The sequence below is a fragment of the Bufo gargarizans genome, chromosome 5 (genome assembly GCF_014858855.1).
Source record: "Bufo gargarizans isolate SCDJY-AF-19 chromosome 5, ASM1485885v1, whole genome shotgun sequence".
Taxonomy (NCBI): Eukaryota; Metazoa; Chordata; class Amphibia; order Anura; family Bufonidae; genus Bufo; species Bufo gargarizans.
The window spans coordinates 232058943-232074318 of NC_058084.1; the positions used below are offsets into that span (position 1 = coordinate 232058943).

At 42.7% G+C, this 15376-nt stretch overlaps 1 protein-coding gene across 3 annotated transcripts in view; it reads right to left on the reverse strand.

Moving 5' to 3' along the window:
- Nucleotides 1–15376, reverse strand: part of MTRR (5-methyltetrahydrofolate-homocysteine methyltransferase reductase) — an 877206-nt gene that overhangs the window by 832630 nt on the left and 29200 nt on the right. Inside the window, exon 2 of one of the 3 annotated variants that reach the window (XM_044292704.1) lies at nucleotides 1577–1724. The exons of the other annotated variants lie outside the window; for them this stretch is intronic. The gene's annotated coding sequence lies outside the window, so the exon portion shown is untranslated. The remainder of the gene's footprint in view (nucleotides 1–1576; nucleotides 1725–15376) is intronic. 3 annotated transcript variants of the gene reach the window in all.

Below are 15376 nucleotides of genomic sequence, written 5' to 3' on the forward strand. Positions count from 1 at the left end.
TCTGCTCATTGTAATTGGGATAATTAGGGAACAACACACACCTGGCCATGGAACAGCTGAGAAGCCAGTTCTGCAGATCAGAGCCTGAAATCAGTGCCGGCAGCGGCATCCATGGGGTTAATAGAGGGAGGGGGCTCCCTCTCTTCACCATCGGGGCTGCTGCGCTGCAATGGCAGCTCCGATGGTTGCCCTGGCAACCGGACGCTTTGCAAATGTGAAAAAAAATAAAAGTAAAAATAAATTAAAAAGTAAAATAAATAAAAATTGCCTTTTCCTATAAAAAATATGAAAAATTAAAAAACTATACATATCACCGCGTCCGTAACGACTGTCTCTATAAAGATATCACATGATAGACCCCGTCCGATAAACACCATAAAAAAAAAAAAAAAACTGTAAAAAAAAAAAGCCATTTTTGTCACCTTACATCACAAAGTGCAACAGCAAGCGATCAAAAAGGCGTATGACCCCCTAAAATAGTACCAAACCGTCACCTCGTCCCGCAAAAAATGATACCTGCGTCCCCGAGCCTCTGCCTCATGTGCATGCGCCAGACACGGTTCATAGCAGCAGCGCTTCAGGCGCATGCGCATGAGGCAGAGGCTCGGGGACACAGGCAGGGTGTGTACGCAGGCGTGATCTAACCACGGCGGGGCGCAGGCGCAGAAGATTACACACGAACGATGCCAGGAGGATTCGATTGCCCATGCGCAGGATCGTGACCTGGAGAGTTGTAGCCGCCGCCCAGCGAAGTGAATATTGATGAGCTGGGCGGGGCTTCAGAACGGCAGTTGGGAGCGGCTGGCTGGGCGCATTTTCAGATGAAACGCCGCCCCTTGGGCAGATTGGAGACCGGACAAGCAGGTTATAAAACTTTATATTTCCGTATTTATAAGGTGGGCAGGGGGGATACTTACATGATTCTAATACACTTTATATGAGCTGTACTGTGATATATATAACTCAATACGCTAATTGGGCCTGTCAGTGTCCCTTTAAGCTTATTTCACTATTCTTACTCTAATATTTGCTTTACATTTATATTATATTAGATATTTCATTACATCTCACTGAACTGATTTTTTCTAAAGTGATATTTCCTTTCATTTCGTTATATGGTGTCACTATTATGAGTAATACTCTTGAATTTTTATTACTCCTGTATTTTTATAATCATTTTATCATCTTGTCTTATTTATGGTCATTCGGTCTTATCTATGAATGAGCATATTGATATAATATAATGCGATATACTACGCACTTTCATTTATATTATATACTATGCGATACATCTAGTAATCTATTCATTTTAATTCTCCCCTCCCCTTATTAGGTTATTGCACGATATCCTTGATCCTAATTGTGTATTATTTGCACTTTATATTCTCCGTAACCTTATATTGTGGTACTATTCGGCACGGGTAATACCCATCTATTTATTAATATTCATTAGGACTTATAGATTAGTATAAATGTATCTATTAATATTTATTGGGATTCATTAATTCTTTAATGTTGGGTATACCCCCTTTGCATGTTTTTTTATGTCATGGGCATCAGACCCCCCTCCCCATACCTTGCTAGCTGCCTTCCCCCGATTAAGTCCAAGATACTGAATCAACAGCTGGTTTGACTTCCTCAGGTTCTTAGTCGACTTTAGGTACTGAAGCACACATCTCCTGATGTTCAGGTTCTGGAACAACCTTTTTTTTTTTCAAAATCGCCTGGGAACAAAAGGAAGGAAGAGAGATTTCTTGATGACAATGGAATCTAGAAACAACCTTAGGGAGAAACTCAGAAGAATGTCTCAAAACAATCCTATCCTCAAAAATTGTCAAGTAAGGTGGAATGATAGGAAAAGCCCCTATTCTCCTAGCCGTTGTAATGGTCAACAACAAAAAAACGCTTTAAGTGTCAACATTCTCAGGGAAATATCACTGATAGGTTCAAAGTGGTGATGCATCAAAACCGAAAGGACCAAATTCAAGTCCCAAGCAGGAACACAAGATCTAAATTTTGGGCGTATTCTACATGCCTCTTTAAAAAAAAAAAATCTTCTAACAAAAAGGTCCAGATCCACTAACCTTTCTCCCACGAAAGCACTCATTGCCGCAGCCTGAACCTTCAGAGTACTTACTCTCAGACCTTTGTCTAGACCTGTTTGCAGGAAGTATAAGATCAATCCAAAATTTTGAGCCATGAAGGGGTCCCAGGCGTCTTTCACAAAACGTAAGAAGGCTTCCCAGGATCTCAGGTAAATTTTCGAAGTCACAGGTTTTCTGCTCTGCATAAGTGTGTTGATGACTGCATCAGAAAGGCCCTTCCTTTTCAAGATGGCTCTCTCAACCTCCAGGCCATCAGACTGAGCTGAGGAATCCTGGGATAAAAGATCTGGCAGGAGAGGAAGAGTTTATTAATCTTCCCCTGCTCTTTGTTAACACCTTGGGAATTAGAGGGAAAGGAGGGAAGTTGTAAAGGAGACCCCTGGGCCAAGGAATCTACAAAGCACTTTTTAGAGGCTGATCCCTGAGGGACAGAGAGCAAAACTTCTTCACCTTCCTGTTCTCCCTTGAGGCAAATAAGTCAATACTTGGAGATCCACTGGACTCAGACTCCATTCAACTTCTTAGCCGTTCTTAGCCTGCTCAAAAAGTCTGCCACTAACTTTTCCTTTACTTTTACATGGAAGGCGAAAAAGGGACAACAAATTCTCTTTGGCCCAGACAAAGATCATTTTTGCTATAACAGAGAGAGAAGGTCTCCCCCCCCCCCAGTTTGTTCAGATAAGCTACAGTGGTGGTGCTGTCTGAAAGAATTCTTACATGGTTTAACCGAACCAAGGGAGCAAAGGCTTTTAGGGCTTGCCAAACCACACTCAGCTCCATCAGTTTGGAAGATGCCCGTTCCAGATCTTCTTGCCATAAACCTCGGTTCATTGCACCTTTCATGTGTGCTCCCCAAACCTGCTTGCCGGCATCGGTTGTAATCACCACTTGATTTGTTTGTCGCCACGCCACTCCTCGGGACAGATTTTCCCGTTTGATCCCACCACGACAGAGGAATCTTCACCCTTGCTGGAATTTTAACTATTTGTCTGCTTCTTGTCCCAGGTCTGTAAGAGGAAAGACCGAAGGACCCTCAAGTGGGCTTGCGACCACTTCACTGACGGAATGGTGTAGTCATGAGGCCGAGAACTAACATGATTTCCCTGATTAAGGATATATTTAACCTTTGAAACCTTAGAATTGTCCGGATCAAATCTTCCTGCTTTTGGTATGGAAGAAAAGAAGACATTTGATGAGAGTCTAGCAGCACTCCTAAGAATATTCTCTTCTGCTTGGAAAGATGACAAAATTTCTCAAGATTTACCATCCAACCTAGATCTGAAAGGGTGTCCGATACTGTCCGAAGTTGAACCTGCAGGTGATTCTCCGTCACAGCTGCGTTTAGGAAGTCGTCTAGGTAAGGTATCAGCAAGATTCCTGCCAGATGGAAGAACTTTGCTACATCTGTTATAATCTTCTTAAAGATTCTTGGTGCCGAACGACAGTACCTGAAATTAAAAATGATGTAATCTTCCCTGGAACCATACTGCCACCCTCAAATATTTTTGATAATCCATGTGAATTGGCACATGGTAATAGGCATCTGAGAGGTCTATCGTGATCATAAAGCAGACTTTTCACAGGAGATTGATTACAGGCCTTACTGTTTACTAGGGCTGCACGATATGGGAATTTTGTGCGATTGCGATTAGGGCCCTAAAAATTGTGATAACGATATGCGATGCAATATTTTAAAGGGAATTGTGCTAGAGGTCTATTTGCTTGGATTTTCACACACAAATTACTGATAATGCTTAAAAAATAAACATCTTTTACTAAATTAAATAACATTATTAGCATTACTGCAAAAGTATAAAATACAAAACTTGCCATTTTCTTAATTGTACTGCACAGAACAGATAAATAGAATAAAGAGAACATTTGTTCATTAAAATAATGACTTGCCTCCAGCCCCTCCTCTCCCCGCACTGTAACTGAAGCATCGTCGGGCGCGCTGTGCAACATAGCAGACGACGATACATCAGTGTCAGCCACCTAAAAAGTCAACCATCGCTTTATAAGACGCACTTATAAGTTTGTCTTATAAAGCGAAAAATATGGTAATACAATTGCAGCATTTTTGGGTCGGGCGATTGCGATTTATTGCGATTGTTTTGGTGATATATTGTGCAGGCCTACTGTATACATTGTGAATCTCCTGTATACAATGTACCTGTTTAGATTTTTCAGATTTATTATAGCCTGGAAGAAACCATCTGGTTTATTGACTAGGAAGATTGAGGAGTAAAAACCTTTCCTAGGGTTCCTATAATAGTATTTGTACTATGGCCTTTTTCTTCAGAAGTAGAGCGATCTGCTGGTCCATCGCTTCCTGATTTTCTCAGATTAACCGCCTCCGGACCGCCTACCGCAGATGTGCGGTCCGGAGGCGGCAGCCCTGCGCACGACGACGCATATACGCGTCATCTCGCGAGGGCCGGGATTTCCTGTGAACGTGCGCACACAGGCGCGCGCGCTCACAGGAGCGGAAGGTAAGCGAGTGGATCTCCAGCCTGCCAGCGGCGATCGCTCGCTGGCAGGCTGGAGATCTGATTTTTTTTAACCCCTAACAGGTATATTAGACGCTGTTTTGACAACAGCGTCTAATATACCTGCTATCTAGTCCTCTGGTGGTCCCTTTTGTTAGGATCAACCACCAGAGGGGACAGGTAGGTCAGTCGCACCAAACACCACACTACACTACACCCCCCCCCCCGTCACTTATTAACCCCTGATCACCCCCCTGTCATTGATCACCCCCTGTCATGCTCCGTTCAGACGTCCGTATGATTTTTACGGATCCACGGATACATGGATCGGATCCGCAAAACACATGCGGACATCTGAATGGAGCCTTACAGGGGGGTGATCAATGACAGGCGGGTGATCACCCATATACACTCCCTGATCACCCCCTGTCATTGATCACCCCCCTGTAAGGCTCCATTCAGACGTCCGCATGTGTTTTGCGGATCCGATCCATGTATCCATGGATCCGTAAAAATCATACGGACGTCGGAATGGAGCCTTACAGGGGGGGTGATCAATGACAGGGGGGTGATCAGGGAGTCTATATGGGTGATCACCCCCCTGTCATTGATCACCACCCCACCCCCCCCCCCCCCCCCCCCCCCTGTAAGGCTCCATTCAGACATTTTTTTGGCCCAAGTTAGCGGAAATATATATTTTTTTTGTTTGTTTTTTCTTACAAAGTCTCATATTCCACTAACTTGTGTCAAAAAATAAAATCTCCCATGAACTCACCATACCCCTCACGGAATCAAAATGCGTAAACATTTTTAGACATTTATATTCCAGACTTCTTCTCACGCTTTAGGGCCCCTAAAAAGCCAGGGCAGTATAAATACCCCACATGTGACCCCATTTCGGAAAGAAGACACCCCAAGGTATTCCGTGAGGGGCACATTGAGTCCATGAAAGATTGAAATTTTTGTCCTAAGTTAGCGGAAAGTGAGACTTTGTGAGAAAAAAAAAAAACAAAAAAGAAAAATCAATTTCCGCTAACTTATGCAAAAAAAAATAAAAAATTGAACTCGCCATGCCCCCAGCATGGGTATATGTAAAATGACACCCCAAAACACATTCCCCAACCCCTCCTGAGTACGGCAATACCAGATGTGTGACACTTTTTTGCAGCCAAGGTGGGCAAAGGGGCACATATTCCAAAGTGCACCTTTCGGATTTCGCCGGCCATTTTTTACACATTTTGATTGCAAAGTACTTCTCACACATTTGGGCCCCTAAATTGCCAGGGCAGTATAACTACCCCACAAGTGACCCCATTTTGGAAAGAAGACACCCCAAGGTATTCCGTGAGGGGCATGGCAAGTTCCTAGAATTTTTTATTTTTTGTCGCAAGTTAGTGGAATATGAGACTTTGTAAGAAAAAAATAAAAATAAAATCATCATTTTCCACTAACTTGTGACAAAAAATAAAAAGTTCTATGAACTCACTATGCCCATCAGCGAATACCTTAGGGTGTCTACTTTCCGAAAATGGGGTCATTTGTGGGGTTTTTCTACTGTCTGGGCATTGTAGAACCTCAGGAAACATGACAGGTGCTCAGAAAGTCAGAGCTGCTTCAAAAAGCGGAAATTCTAATTTTTGTATCATAGTTTGTAAACGCTATAACTTTTACCCAAACCATTTTTTATTTTTTTTGCCCAAACAAAAAATTTATATATGGATGAGGTTTTTTTTTGGCAAAATTTTACAGCTGAAAGTGAAAAATGTCATTTTTTTGCAAAAAAATCGTTAAATTTCGATTAATAACAAAAAAAGTAAAAATGTCAGCAGCAATAAAATACCACCAAATGAAAGCTCTATTAGTGAGAAGAAAAGGAGGTAAAATTAATTTGGGTGGTAAGTTGCATGACCGAGCGATAAACGGTGAAAGTAGTGTAGTGCAGAAGTGTAAAAAGTGGCCTGGTCATGAAGGGGGTTTTAGCTAGCGGGGCTGAAGTGGTTAAGTTTGAATTTTCCAGTTCTCCTGGGCATTCCCTTCTCCTAGGCTGTAGCGTTGGCCAATTGCAGCGCAGAGCTCACAGCCTGACGGTTGGGTTGAGGTACCAGCAACGACATTGGGGAAATGTCGCTCGTGTAGACGGCTAACTACACTGGTGGATGGGGCCACGGAACCTCCTGGGTATGGAGGCTCTCGATGATGGGAGGTTGCTGATTTAAAAAAAAAAATAATCAGAAGCCATATAGCAGATCATATTTGTAAATATGATCTGTTATATGGCTGCCCTGCTCCTCTGCTGGATTTTTTCGTCGGTTGGATCCAGCAGAGGAGCAGGCTACACAGTGAATACACCAAACACCTCATACTAGCCCCAGATCACCCCCCCCCCCCTGAACCCCAATTAACCCTTTGATCACCCCTTTGATCGCCCCTGTCAATCACTAGTGAAAGGAAAAAAGTGATCAGTGCAAACTGTCACTTTTTTTTTTCACTGGTATTGACCGTTAGGTTTTAGGTATAGTTTAGGCCCCTTGGTTAGGTAGTTTAGGGATCAGTTAGCGCCCAGCCCACCGCAGTCACCGATTCGCTGATTAGCGTATCGCTAATCAGAATTTGTACTTTTATAGTATCTGGAAGTGATAAAAACTGATCACGGTCAGATCTATAATTGTATTAGTGTCACTTTAGGTTCGCCCTCCACCCAAAACGCAGTGTTTTCCCGATCAGGCCTGATCGGTCGCCCACACGTGCGTTCACCCACGCCCGCCCCACCACAGTGACAAAAAATTATTTTTTTTTGATCACTGCACATTCACTTTACACGCGCTGCGGCGATAAAAAAAAAATCTGTTTTGATATTTTTTATCAACCGCAGCGGCCTCCGGTGCTTCGCTAGCCTCCCATTTGTAAGACAGGCTTGCTTTTTTTTCTTGGGTAGTCTCAGGGAAGGGCAGTTGAAGGTGGTACGGTGGCACGTGCAGTAGTGACCCCGTCGCAGCCACCGCAAAGACGTGCCCGTAGAGCCCCTAGAATCCCTGGAGGTGCTGGCAAATCCTGATTGGCAGTCCCCAACTTCAGCCACACCTGTAGTTCCCCCTTTCACCGCCCAGTCTGGAGGCGGCGTTCCTATGCTTTGGAAAACACTTTGTATGTAAAAATAAAATAAAAATATCCCGGCAATGATTTATTCATCCACATCGATTGATGTGAATGGAGAAATCTGGTTTGCCAGGGCATACGAGCTAAGTGGGTATGGATGTTGGGCGGAGCTTTTATGTCCTGGCAGACGCCTTTCCCCTCTGTTTTTTTTTTTGGGCAGAGATTTTTTCATCCACATTGTTCGATACGAATGAAGAAATCTGTGCCGTTCATTTTTTTCTTTCAGCCCAGAGGCTGAACGGAAAAAAAAAAATATCTCATTACCTGTATGCTCAATATAAGGCCTCTTTCACACTACAGTATGTCCATTTCAGTGTTTTGCGGTCCGTTTTTCACGGATCCGTTGTTCCGTTTTTTGCTTCCGTTGTGGTTCCGTTTCCATTCCGTTGTTCCGTTCCGTTTTTCCGTATGGCATATACAGTATACAGTAATTACATAGAAAAAATTGGGCTGGGCATAACACTTTCAATAGATGGTTCCGCAAAAAACGGAACGGTTACGGAAGACATACGGATGCATTTCCGTATGTGTTCCGTTTTTTTGCGGACCCATTGACTTGAATGGAGCCACGGTCCGTGATTTGCGGTCAAATATAGGACATGTTCTATCTTTTCAACGGAACGGAAATATGGAAACGGAATGCATACGGAACACATTCTGTTTTTTTGCGGAATCATTGTAATGAATGGTTCCGTATACGGAACGCAAAAATCGGACCGCAAAACAGAAAAAAAAAAAAAACTGTAGTGTAAAAGAGGCCTAAGGAGAATAGCAGAAACTCCTAATGCTGGCCATACATGTAATGATTGTGGAGACCTTCAAATGCCAGGGCAGTACAAACACCCCACAACTGACCCCATTTTGGAAAGAAGACACTCCAAGGTATTCGCTGAGGGGCATATTGAGTCCATGAAAGATTTACATTTTTGTCCTAAGTTAGCAGAAAGTGAGACTTTATGAGGGAAAATAAAAATAAAAAATTTCCGCTAACTTATGCCAAAAAAATACATTTCTATGAACTCGCCATGCCCCTCATTGAATACCTTGGGGTGTCTTCTTTCCAAAGTGGGGTATTTATACTGCCCTGGCTTTTTAGGGGCCCTAAAGCGTGAGAAGAAGTCTGGGATCCAAATGTCTAAAAATGCCCTACTAAAAGGAATTTGGGCACTTTTGCAGCCTAGATGCGCAAAAGTGTCACATCTGGTATCGCCGTACTCAGGAGAAGCTGGGGAATGTGTTTTGGGGTGTCATTTTACATATACCCATGCTGGGTGAGATAAATATCTTTGTCAAATGCCAACTTTGTATAAAAAAAAAAAAAATGGGAAAAGTTGTCTTTTGCCAAGATATTTCTCTAACCCAGCATGGGTATATGCAAAATGACACCCCAAAACACATTCCCCAACTTCTCCTGAGTACAGCGATACCAGATGTGTGACACTTTTTTGCAGCCAAGGTGGGCAAAGGGGCACATATTCCAAAGTGCACCTTTCGGATTTCGCAGGCCATTTTTTACACATTTTGATTGCAAAGTACTTCTCACACATTTGGGCCCATAAATTGCCAGGGCAGTATAACTACGCCACAAGTGACCCCATTTTGGAAAGAAGACACCCCAATGTATTCCGTGAGGGGCATGGCGAGTTCCTAGAATTTTTCATTTTTTTGTCGTAAGTTAGTGGAATATGAGACTTTGTAAGGAAAAAAAAAAAAAAAAAAAAAAAAAACACATCATTTTCCGCTAACTTGTGACAAAAAATAAATAGTTCTATGAACTCACTATGCCCATCAGCGAATACCTTAGGGTGTCTACTTTCCGAAATGGGGTCATTTGTGGGGTTTTTCTACTGTTTGGGCATTGTAGAACCTCAGGAATCATGACAGGTGCTCAGAAAGTAGGAGCCGTTTCAAAAAGCGGAAATTCACATTTTTGTACCATAGTGTGTAAACGCTATAACTTTTACCCAAACCCTTTTTTATTTTTTTTTGCCCAAACAAATTTTTTTTTATCAAAAGACATGTAGAACAATAAATTTGGTGAAAAATTTATATATGGATGTCGTTTTTTTTGCAAAATTTTACAGCTGAAAGTGAAAAATGTCATTTTTTTGCAAAAAAAATCGTTACATTTCGATTAATAACAAAAAATGTAAAAATGTCAGCAGCAATAAAATACCACCAAATGAAAGCTCTATTAGTGAGAAGAAAAGGAGGTAAAATTAATTTGGGTGGTAAGTTGCATGACCGAGCAATAAACGGTGAAGGTAGTGTAGTGCAGAAGTGTAAAAAGTGGCCTGGTCATGAAGGGGATTTCGGCTAGCGGGGTTGAAGTGGTTAAGCAGCCCCAGATCCTTAACCCCTTAAGGACACATGACGTATCGGTACGGCATGTTTCCCGAGTCCTTAAGGACACATGACGTACCGGTACGTCATGTGTTGTTCCGATCACTGCCGTGCGGCCGGCTGTGATCGGAACAAGGTGCCTGCTCAAATCATTGAGCAGGCACCTCGGCTAAATGCGCGGGGGGGTCCCGTGACCCCCCCATGTCCGCGATCGCAACAAACCACAGGTCAATTCAGACCTGCGGTTTGTTGCGCTTTCTGCAGTTTCTGATCGCTGCGGTCCCTGACCGCGGCGATCAGAAACTTTAGTGTGGCGAAAATATATATTTATCACCCCCCCTGCACCTCTGAATGATTTTAGCCCGGTGGGAGGTGCAGGGGGGGTGTTGCGGGCGGTGGGGGCGGTGCGGGAGGCGGGCGGTGCGGCAGGCGGGATCGCGATCCCCCGCCCGCCTCCTATTGCGTAATCGTTGGTGTACAGTGGGTATACCAGGGTGCCAGCACATTGCTGGCACCCTGGTATAAACGGCTGACATCGGTGATGCGATGTCAGCCGTTTAACCCTTTCCATACAGCGGTCCGTACGGACCGCTGTATGGAAAAAGTTAACAGTAAGAGGGAGCTCCCTCCCTCTCCGATCGGGGGGCTGCAGTGCCTTTGCAGCCCCCCGATGGAGAGGGAGAGAGCCCCCAGACAGCCCCCCTAGAGCCCCGTCCTTACCCTTCCCCGTCTGCGCAGTTCTGACCATAACTGAGCAGACGGGGAAGGTTCCCATGGCAACAGGACGCCTCTCAGGCGTCCTGCTGTCCATGGTGCTGAACAGATCTGTGCTGAAAGCATAGATCTGTTCAGTGTAAGTAAAATATAGTACAGTGCAATATATATTGTACTGTACTGTATTATACAGACATCAGACCCACTGGATCTTCAAGAACCAAGTGGGTCTGGGTAAAAAAAAAAGTGGAAAAAAGGTAAAAATCAAAAAACACATTTATCACTGATTAAAAATTAAAAAAATAAAATTCCCTACACATGTTTGGTATCGCCGCGTCCGTAACGACCTGATCTATAAAACGGTCATGTTACTTTACCCGAACGGTGAACGCCATAAAAATAAAAAATAAAAAACTATGATGAAATTGAAATTTTGTCCACCTTACTTCCCAAAAAAAAGGTAATAAAAGTGATCAAAAAAGTCGCATGTACGCCAAAATTGTAACAATCAAACCGTCATCTCATCCCGCAAAAAATGAGACCCTACTTAAGATAATCGCCCAAAAACTGAAAAAACAATGGCTCTTAGACTATGGAAACACTAAAACATCATTTTTTTTGTTTCAAAAATGAAATCATTGTGTAAAACTTACATAAATAAAAAAAAAGTATACATATTAGGTATCGCCGCGTCCGTATCGACCGGCTCTATAAAAATATCACATGACCTAACCCCTCAGGTGACCACCGTAAAAAAATAAAAATAAAAACGGTGTAAAAAAAGCCATTTTTTGTCATCTTACGTCACAAAAAGTGTAATAGCAAGCGATCAAAAAGTCATATGCACCCCAAAATAGTGCCAATCAAACCGTCATCTCATCCCGCAAAAAATGAGACCCTACTTAAGATAATCACCCAAAAACTGAAAAAACAATGGCTCTTAGACTATGGAGACACTAAAACATTTTTTTTGTTTTAAAAATGAAATCATTGTGTAAAACGTACATAAATAAAAAAAATTGTATACATATTAGGTATCGCCGCGTCCGTGACAACCTGCTCTATAAAATTACCACATGATCTAACCTGTCAGATGAATGTTGTAAATAAAAAAATAAAAAACGCTGCCAAAAAAGCTATTTCTTGTTACCTTGCCGCACAAAAAGTGTAATATAGAGCAACCAAAAATCATATGTACCCTAAACTAGTACCAACAAAACTGCCACCCTATCCTGTAGTTTCTAAAATGGGGTCACTTTTTTGGAGTTTCTACTCTAGGGGTGCATCAGGGGGGCTTCAAATGGGACATGGTGTAAAAAAAAACAGTCCAGCAAAACCTGCCTTCCAAAAACCGTATGGCATTCCTTTCCTTCTGCGCCCTGCCGTGTGCCCGTACAGCGGTTTACGACCACATATGGGGTGTTTCTGTAAACTACAGAATCAGGGCCATAAATAATGAGTTTTGTTTGGCTGTTAACCCTTGCTTTGTAACTGGAAAAAAAAAATTAAAATGGAAAATCTGCCAAAAAAGTGAAATTTTGAAATTGTATCTCTATTTTCCATTAAATCTTGTGCAACACCTAAAGGGTTAACAAAGTTTGTAAAATCCGTTTTGAATACCTTGAGGGGTGTAGTTTCTTAGATGGGGTCACTTTTATGGAGTTTATAATCTGGGGGTGCATCAGGGGGGCTTCAAATGGGACTTGGTGTCAAAAAACCGGTCCATAAAAATCAGCCTTCCAAAAACCATATGGCGCACCTTTCACTCTACGCCCCGCTGTGTGGCCGTACAGCAGTTTACGGCCACATATGGGGTGTTTCTGTAAACAGCAGAGTCAGGGCAATAAAGATACAGTCTTGTTTGGCTGTTAACCCTTGCTTTGTTAGTGGAAAAAATGGGTTAAAATGGAAAATTAGGCAAAAAAATGAAATTCTCAAATTTCATCGCCATTTGCCAATAACTCTTGTGCAACACCTAAAGGGTTAACGACGTATGTAAAATCAGTTTTGAATACCTTGAGGGGTGTAGTTTCTTAGATGGGGTCACTTTTAGGGAGTTTCTCCTCTAGGGGTGCATCAGGGGGCTTCAAATGGGACATGGTGTAAATAAACCAGTCCATAAAAATCAGCCTTCCAAAAACCAAACGGCGCACCTTTCACTCTACGCCCCGCTGTGTGGCCGTACAGTAGTTTACGGCCACATATTGGGTGTTTCTGTAAACGGCAGAGTCAGGGCAATAAAGATACCGTCTTGTTTGGCTGTTAACCCTTGCTTTGTTAGTGGACAAAATGGGTTAAAATGAAAAATTAGACAAAAAAATAAAATTCTCAAATTTCCTCCACATTTGCCAATAACTCTTGTGCAACACCTAAAGGGTTAACAACGTATTCAAAATCAGTTTTGAATACCATGAGGGGTGTAGTTTCTTAGATGGGGTCATTTTTGGGTGGTTTCTATTATGTAAGCCTCGCAAAGTGACTTGAGACCTGAACTGGTCCCTAAAAATTGAGTTTTTGTAAATTTCTGAAAAATTTCAAGATTTGCTTCTAAACTTCTAAGCCTTATAACATCCCCAAAAAATAAAATATCATTCCCAAAATAATTCAAACATGAAGTAGACATATGGGGAATGTAAAGTCATCCAAATTTTTGGGGGTATTACTATGTATTACAGAAGTAGAGAAACTGGAACTTTGAAATTTGCTAATTTTTCCAAATTTTTGTTAAATTTGGTATTTTTTGGTGCAAAAAAAATAATTTTTTTGACTTCATTTTACCAGTGTCATGAAGTACAATATGTGACGAAAAAACAATGTCAGAATGGCCTGGATAAGTCAAAGCGTTTTAAAGTTATCAGCACTTAAAGTGACACTGGTCAGATTTGCAAAAAATGGCCTGGTCCTTAAGGTGAAATAGGGCTGTGTCCTTAAGGGGTTAAACGGCAGAGAGGATTTTTTGAAAATCCTTGCTACCGGATTATCGACCTTAGGAGGTTTGTCCCAAAAACTGGAATCTTCTTCAGCAAAGGGATACCTTCCTCTTAAACATTTTAGATGCTGATTGCCTCTTCTCTGGAACCTTTCATTCATTTTGTATAAGATTCTTAATATTATTTTGAACGGGAAAAACTTTTTTTCCTGTCCGCAAGCCCCAAAAACATCTGATCCTGGACATAGAGAGGCTCTTTGGGTTCTTCCAAATGCATTGTAGCTCTGATAGACCTGGATTCGGATTCTGCAAAAAATTAACCGACTCCGACTCATACTAGATTTAAATTGGAATAAAAAAAAAAGCAAGTTTAAATGTCCCAATTCACAAAAAGTTATAATTAATTACCGTATTTTTCGCCCTATAAGACGCACTTGCCCATAAAACGCACCTAGGTTTTTGAGGAGGAAAATCAAAAAAATATTTTGTACCAAAAAGGTGTGCTTTTGAACTAATGGGGGCATCTGTGGGTGGCACTGTTATGGGGGCATCTGTGGGTGGCACTGTTATGGGGGCATCTGTGGGGGAATCTGTGGATGACACATATATAGCATCTTGCCTTCAAAGGGACAGGGAAGAACTGGAGAAGGGAATTTATTGACTGATCTCATTCCTGTCCCTAAGAAGGCGGGGTACCATCCAGGTGGTGCCGTTGTGGAGGCGTAGGGAAAATAGAGTTTCAATATAATATCTGTTTGAGCGCCTTTTGGTTTACAAGCAGACACGACCATTGTACATTTCTAAACACTCAATTGCGATACTTGGGCAAAGTTCTTGAAAGAGTGCAGTGACCATAGAGTGTAGATCTTAGATTTCACTTTAAGGGGTTGTCTCGCTAGGATATGCCCCCCATTGTCTTATAGGTGTGGGTCCCGGCAAGGTGGTGGCTGGGGGACTCCAGTCCGACCATCACCTAGCCGGCACAGCCCCCGCTCCCATTCATTAATATGGGGCCGACGGAAATAGCCGAGTCAGCGCTCGGCTATTTTCGCCGCCCCATATAAAATTTGCATTCACAGCGCACCCTTCTTCACTTGCGAGGCTCTGTTCTCAATATAGTTGCTGGTCCCAGCACCTATAAAGACAATGGGGGCATATCATAGCGATATGCCCCCATTGTCCATGAGGATACAACCCCTTAAGGACACGGCCATATTTCACCTCAAGGACCAGGCCATTTTTTGCAAATCTGACCAGTGTCACTTTATGTGGTGATAACTTTAAAACGCTTTTACTTCTTCCGGTTCCGGTGCCGCCATGTGAGGAAGCAACGCTCGGAGCTCCCACTTGCAGCCGATTCCAGCGATCATTTAGCAGCGCGGGGAGGCGATCTGAGGGAAGTGTAGCTGACATCACTTACCTACTCCTGGACGCCGATGGAACGATATTTACTCTGGAGTGGCCAGAAACGTACAGGTGCGCAGCAGGCAGCTTCACAGGACACGGCAAAGATGGCGGATAGCCAGCCACTGCTGTTTCAAGAAGAGAGTTTGCAGAATCTCCAGGGAGATATGACTCCCCTGGATTACAAGAAGCTGGCCATAGAAGCGGAGCTGCGTATTATGCCGGACATCCAGAAG